Source organism: Manduca sexta, chromosome 21 (assembly GCF_014839805.1).
Source record: "Manduca sexta isolate Smith_Timp_Sample1 chromosome 21, JHU_Msex_v1.0, whole genome shotgun sequence".
Taxonomy (NCBI): domain Eukaryota; kingdom Metazoa; phylum Arthropoda; class Insecta; order Lepidoptera; family Sphingidae; genus Manduca; species Manduca sexta.
In genome coordinates, this window is record NC_051135.1 from 10,918,714 (window position 1) to 10,926,500 (window position 7,787).

Here is a 7,787-nt window from a genome sequence, read left to right on the forward strand (position 1 = left end):
AGAAATAATATTTATTTAAAACCATCAAATAATTATCCTTTCAAAATAATAATTAGCTCGGCTTACGTGAGTCCAGGAAGGAACTAATGAGATCATAACCTCCGCCTTCACCAAGATAAATACTTCACAGTTTATGGCCTGCCAGGTGAACAAATTTATCACTACATAGTATAAAACAAAGTCGCTTTCTCTGTCCCTATGTCCCTTTGTATGCTTAAATCTTTAAAATTACGCAACGGATTTTGATGCGGTTTTTTTTAATAGATAGAGTGATTCAAGAGGAAGGTTTATATGTATAATAACATCCATTAAATAGTGGAGAAATACTGTTATTTTGTTATGTTATACCCGTGCGAAGCCAGAGCGGGCCGCTATGTTTTTATATACAACGTTCACAATTTTTCTGTAATAATATATTTAGTATCAGCATTGCACCCGTGCGAAGCCGGGGCGAGTCGCTAGTAAATTATATTCATAAATAATAATTTACTGGTAGGTCTCTTATATGTTAGAGTCCGCCTGGGTATGTACCACTGCAATGTCTATTTCTGCCGCCAAGCAGCAGTGTGTAGTCACTTTTGTATACCGGTTTGAAGGACATTTTGGCCAATGTGACTACTAGACATATCAACATCTCATGTTGTCGAGTGCAGTGGAATACCAAACAGTACTTTGTAATTCAATTTGTTGTATTTCTACTGTTTATGGGCGGTCATTTCGCTTACATCAGGGGTACGGCAAGCTCTATACGTCATTCAAAGTAATAAAAAATAAATATTATTTATTCACATTATATTTATATAGAAATGGTTGTCTATAAACTTCCATTGCTTGATTTTTGCTTCGATATTGTAACATATAATTTGAAATTGGAATTGTCTTTGGTTAAGTTTTACAGAGAAATAAATTAAATCATATCGGTTTGATAAAAACCAATTGGAAATTTAATATACTTCAAAATACAATGAAAATAAAGCCTTTGTCCATTCGGATCCTATGTAAATATTCTGCAGACGTATTGCTCGGAGTATTTTTACTTACTAGATGTAATAAATCTTGCTAGTCATCTCAGTTTTTTATTAATACCCAATTTCGTTCCATGTTTCATTTAGCCCAAGGCAAATGGAATATAGTATTTTTACTTCGAATTAAATAAGTATTTAGTTATTGAACTTTTTTTTATTAAGAAACATTTTACAGACCATAATAAGTGTTGAATTAGGTCTGACCATATAAAACAGTTATCTGTCTTTCATATAGTCCTTTTTCAAAAACGATTACTTTTGAAATATAATATCAAAAATGTTTTTTTTTATGATTGTATTCGCTATTGCTTATAAATTGTAATTGTAATTGATTCTTGACAGTTCATTTTTAAATAAAAACATATTTATGTAGGTTACATATATTTTATTAAGAAAATTCTATGCAATGGAAGTCTTACTATACAGTTCTAAGAATAGATACCGGTGAATCCTAATACCTAGTACTATGTATAAGTAGTTTATAAAGTAATTTACATTGGTATCAAGATAAATGACTTTAACGTCGAAAATAGCTATTTAATCGTAGCCGACATCTTCGAAAAGTCTATTATTACTTATGCTGTTCAAATTAAGTTAGAACTATGATTAAACCAATAATATTTTACGTCATCTTTCGAGTTTAGTGTTAGATGGCTTATGATATTTTTTTTGCATTAAAGAATTTCTTTGACTAAGTCTACCCGAATTGATATTCATAAAAGGCCATATAAACCAATATAGTCAATACTTTTTTATTATTGTGGATATTTAGCAAGGGTTATGAAAAGCCAGATCAACTATTTGAGATTATCGATAAAACATAATTACATAAAATTAGTAATTTACCTAGTTCTTATACTTTTAAAGCAATATACTACATAATTATAATAACAAATATATTCCCGACTGTCCATATAGATGTTTGGAGTTAGCCCTTTTTAAAAAGCAAAGTTAGGTCCAATTTTATTTGCAAGTATAATTTGATAAAAATTGCTCCGAAATTTTCATATTCGTCAGTGGACACATTGGTATAGAATGCAGAGATCTCGAATCGCAGGTTGTGAAAAAAAAAACCTTTTGGATTGAATATACGTAAATCTTACATCAATAATGTTTGGATGTTTGTTAGAAGTAAACAAACTGCTGAACAGATAAGGATGAAATTTGACACACGGATAGACCATGTCTTAGATTAACATATAGGCCATTTTTAATATAATAAATTTGCTCCCGTAATAAATATTTGAAGTATTAATACAATTTTGAGATAGATGGCGCTGATATATAAATGGCGTTATAGTTCGTAACAGTGATTTAGGAAGCTTTGTAGTGAATAAGGTTTTGTCACGCAAACGAAGTCGCGTGTAACAGTTTAAGCTCCTAGTTTTTTTCTGGATATCGAACCCCGAAGTCAACACTGGGGGAAACCAATGAATAAGATACTAGAACCCCCGGCTATATAATATAGGATAGCTGAAAAGGAAGTGCGGTGGAAGGAGAAGGAAACCTCTTAGGATGAGAGGAGGGGAGAAAGGAGAGAGGGAAGGGAAATGCTAGCGAGCGAGGCCTCAATGTGAAATGACTACCATGAGTTATATTCATACACACTTAACTGTATACCTAGGGCCGCAGCAAATGTCCCTCCGTGCATGGGTGCGCATTCTGTGTGGAGCCCGAGCGCACAAGAATTGCCTCTTCGGGGTAGAAGTCATAATTAAAGATGGGCTAATATAGCAATGATATAGGACGGAAATTAACCCGGTAAATAGTTGCACTAGTTTCTCTACACGACGGGTCAGGTAAGATTGGAGAATATTTCCTTCACACGAGTACAGGAAAACATTTCCGTGGTAATTTACGACGGGTCGCATCTTCTAATACCAAGCCAACCAATTTAGAGAGATATACAATTTAATAAGGTGGTCTAATATCATTCCCACAGAGATAAATAAAAGAAAACAATTGCTTACAGGGTTTAGACGTAGTCATGAGATAGAGGTTTCGCTCTAAACTATATGTCGTGTATCAGTTTGATAGTAGTGTTAATATTAAACAGTAGTAATAAACTCATTTAGCAACCAACTTACTCGTTTGCTAGACTTTTGCTAGCTCACTATTACAAGTTTCTATGTTCATTTTACTTATATGCAAAAATGAGATTAAAAATTGTAATATTTTTAAAAGTAAGAATACAATAATTCATGCTTCCCCGTTTTTTACCTTTGGTGATTATTAAAAAATGTCACCGATAAAGACATGATATATTCAAATTCAATCAAATATCACATAGAATTTTGGTATAGTCAACCTGTATTGTGATAAAACTGATTATTAACAGTATGATGTATGTCTTACAAGGCGATTTCTCGATCACAACGACTGAAGAACTGGAGTCGGTTCTGGATTAAGATGGGGTATCCAATACAAAAGTAGTTATACTCTTTGATATATTTGGCTTATATATCCAAAACACATACAAACTCCCAAACATTTTCCTATTGTACAAAAATATTTAATACTTTTGACCTTTTCAACTCATACGCAGTGAAATCAATAGGCAATAAAGCTTCACTAACCAAGCCATATTTGCCGTAATGTTTTAACTGGTGGGTAATAGATTTTTATGAAAATTTCAGTATTGAAATTGGAGTGCGCTTTTGCATCGCAAATATTAATGGTTGAACAAACATTTTGTTCGTTGTGAGTGTATTTTAGTTGTGTTTTGCGACGGAAATAGTACGCTTGATAAATGGGATATTCCTTTTTAATCGAACCTAATTTTAATATGAACAATGGTCATTATCACCTTCCAAGTTACAAATACACTTTAATTGGCCCCTTAACTATTAACATTAAAAACAATGTCACGCCTTTATCCCCGAATGGGTAGGCAGAGATGCAACCAGGACAGATACTTTTCGCAATGTATGTCTCGTACTTTGATGTAATAGGGAGCGAGCCTATTGCTGTATTGGGCAAAATTCTAGACTCCGGCTTGATAGTGAAACTTTTACCCGATCCGGTATTCGAACCTCAGACTAGTGGACATTCCACGAACGCAATTCAGCTACGCTACTAAGTAAGCTGATAGCGTGGTCACTTTATAAATATAACGTGCTAATCCCTCTACCCCAGTAATTTACTACTGCTTCAACTTGACCACTAAAAACCTTCTTTTTTCATGTTCTGTGTTTTCTTTTTAGTACATTGTTAAAAATTCCAAAGGCTCTGGTAAAAAAAGATCAAGGTTAATGACGTCACTAGACAGGACTTGAATTATCGTATTAATTAAACTAATCAGAGCAGGATGATTTACCTTGATGACAAAAGAACGAGAAAAATGTTCAAAATATTTCTTACTAGTATTTCGTTGAAATAAAACTATTTTACGGATTTTATCGCGTCAATTGCTAACATTCGCGTAAATATAAGAATTCATTATACTTGTATTTCGTTGTCTATTATATTTGCTTTTAAAAATAAGCGAAGTAGGTTCGATAACCATAACTGGCCATCATTTTTTTTAATTGAGAAGACTTTTTCCTTCATTTACAGCATTTCGAAAAATAATTGTCTTCTATATTTGAATAATACCATCAATTTACGAGCTAGATTCGATTCAGTGAAGAGCTCCTACGGGTTTCCCATATTATTTCTTGTGATTAAGTTCGTCAAGTGTGTCTACGTTTCCCACGCATGTGTCTTCGTAGCTTTCATTAATTGCTTTTTTGCAAGTGGTTTAATGGCGTTTGTGACCGTCTACCAGATAGCTTATTTATCTATTTTTATACGCCAAACCCCTTTGTTAATAAAATTGAAGGCTTTTAGCAACTGCATTTTGGATCTATGAAATTTTTGAGAAGGTAAGCGTCTATAATTTTGCAATATTACCTAGATCTTGAAATAACAAAGTTATACAAGGAATCGTACAGCCTATTTCTGACTTTATTGTATTGAAAATCTAAAGTATGTTCGCATACTACTGTTTCAGAGAAATAAATGACAATGTGTTAGATCTATTACTCAGAGAAGTAAAGTATTTTCTTTATTATCAAAATCCCTTAAAATCTTCATAAAATCTCATGTTATTAATAACATTATGCAGAATCTATAAATAATCAAGCAATAGTGTGTAAATGAAAAATAATTGTTTCAAAAACCTCCAAAAATAATAAAACAATTCCATTCATGATTGCTTGGATATAAAAAGGTGTTTGTAACGTTTAAGTAATTAATCCGAAATACATCAAAGTGTTAAAATAGACCCAAATGTTTTATTATAATTGAAGATGTTCAAAGCTTCTTGCAGAGTGAATGTACTGTGTCCATTACTGTTTTTTCTTTATTGTGAATGTGGTAATGAAATGGCTTTCCCTTTTGGTTTAAGGTAGCCCTTTTATCGGTTAGGGTTGCCGCGAGAAATCCTTTTTAGATTCGTATTTTTCAATGAGGTTATTCAAAAGTTAAAGTAGATATACTTTATGAATATATATTGTGTTAAAAATATTATAAATTATTTAATTTCTTAAGTATCATACTGAAATTTTCTTACTAATTTATTTCAACGTTGCTTTTTATATTTAATACTTTGAAAATGTTAACGAATGTCTGTTTTTATACGCGTTCTCTCAAATAGCCACAAGATTGAATGATTTTTTTTCACCAAAATGTACGAAACCTTTAACGGAATCATTTAAGTTATTTCAAAAACTTGAATTACTTACTTTTTAGAACACTTCATTATGATACTGTCATAGTTTTTTTATATTTTCGTGAATGTTAGACATATTGCTATAAAATTATTTTTCGGATTTTATCGCGGTTTTATATAATATTATTTTCTTCCTATAAATTATATATGAGAGAAAATTATATTATATGAAACAGCGATAAAATTCGAAAAATATCTTCAAAATATTTTGTGCTAAAACTGACACGAGCGTATGTACATGTATCTTAACTCGTTTCATTTTCAACTTGTAAAACCCTAATGTAATGGCACTAACTTGCCACTGACACTATAACACAAATAGCTAGATGTAAAATGTTTTAGAAACCTTGACATTATGACTGTCCCTTCTTTAATACTCGTCTTAAAATGAAAGAGAAACAAAACTGAGAAATGTTCTTCCGACATTCTTTATACTGAATATTTTTTTTAAGTTGTACTTTATTTTTTATGTTTACGCGACTGTTAGACATTACAATAAAACTGTTTTGCGGATCACGGTTTATATATTATAATTTTGTCCGAATATTTCGAAGACTGCAGCCTACGCAAGCGACGAAGGCAGGAAAAGAAGGGAGAGAAAGGTTGCTTTTATGTTCCAATTAATATTGCTCTAAAAACAACTATGAATTTCGATTATCAATCATTCCGGCTTGAGATCTAAATAAAAACAACGACTCAGATCTCAGTTGTTCCGAGTGCAATAACTGTGTTAAAAAGCGATGACAAGAAATAAGACAAAGAGTTAATCAGGAAGAATAAAAAGGTTCCTTGCCAGAATGGTAAAAAGTAACTTTTTTTTAATGCTTGCATATTACTTATGTCATTTTAACAGATATAAACGAGTAAGTGACTATGTATAAAGAATATGTTTCAGTTATAATATGAAATGACCTTTAAGCCTTTCAACGGTTCAGTGAGTAATTAGTAATTAGTACAGACTGTATTTAATTATTTTCCATTTTATATTTTAATACGTAGGTCTTAAAGCACGCGAAATTTCCGTTTAATTTAAAATAAAAATTCGGATATATTTGATATATTACGGAGCTTTTTGTATATAGAAAAATAATTTGAATTAATAACACTTTTGTTTGAATTACGTTTATGCTAGATAATTTTTTTTTTTATTATCTCTTTGGGAATACTGTCAGATTTTTGTTAACTTTTCATAATTTATTGTATTTTTAATGCAAAAATATTACAGAAACTAATATTAAGTTAAATTTGTTCGGTTCCGGTTTTGTAATTCAAAATTATTTTAGATTTTGTGAGAATAATAAAATATTTAATGTCTGTTTTAGTTTTCACTTTTTTCTACGACTCATTTTCATTTTGGTAACTATAACTATTAATATTTTTGAATATTTAAATTTTAATATTTAATTAAGTTTCCGATATAATATCAGGAACTTGTAAATTTCACAATTTTCTATGTCGCGGATACGGATATCAAAATGAAAAATATATTCCATGGTATTTCAATAATGTTAACAAAAATATTTATAATAAATTCGATATTTAAAATTAATTCAAATTTAAAAAAAACCATGTTCAAACATCACTTACCTTGTACGTCGGCAAGCGGGAACTTTTCAAACTTGGAACGGCTCGGGAGCGCGAAAGCAGAAAGTGCAACAAGTCCGGAGTGGCCCACAAGGATGTCGGTGGCAGCATTTATACGCGGCGCTTGGGCGGGCTGGAGGCGGAGCCACGCACGCGTAGGCACCATAACTTCATGATGTGCTGACGTGTGCTTCTTGGAAAAAAAATGGTCAGGCGCGAGTTGATTTTTAAAATTAATACTGGCCACTAAAGAAAAACATTATTCGAATGCTTCAAATATAAAAGACAATATATTTCTTAATTTAAATTGGGTATGTACTATTTACTATTAGTAACAAGTACTTAAAAATATGCTTTCGATAAAAAATAAAATTGACTGAACTTTTTGGACAGTGAAATAAATAATTATTCATCTCAAAGAAATATTGACCATAAATAATATTTTTTTTAATGTCTTATTAGTACTA

At 31.2% G+C, this 7,787-nt stretch overlaps 1 protein-coding gene across 2 annotated transcripts in view; it reads right to left on the bottom strand.

The window, feature by feature from the left end:
- LOC115440163 (neuropeptide F) overlaps window positions 1–7,452 on the bottom strand; it is a 30,129-nt gene extending 22,677 nt beyond the window's left edge. For both annotated transcript variants that reach the window (XM_037441187.1, XM_030164355.2), the window contains exon 1: window positions 7,324–7,452. The gene's annotated coding sequence lies outside the window, so the exon portion shown is untranslated. The remainder of the gene's footprint in view (window positions 1–7,323) is intronic.
- Window positions 7,453–7,787: the final 335 nt, after the last annotated feature.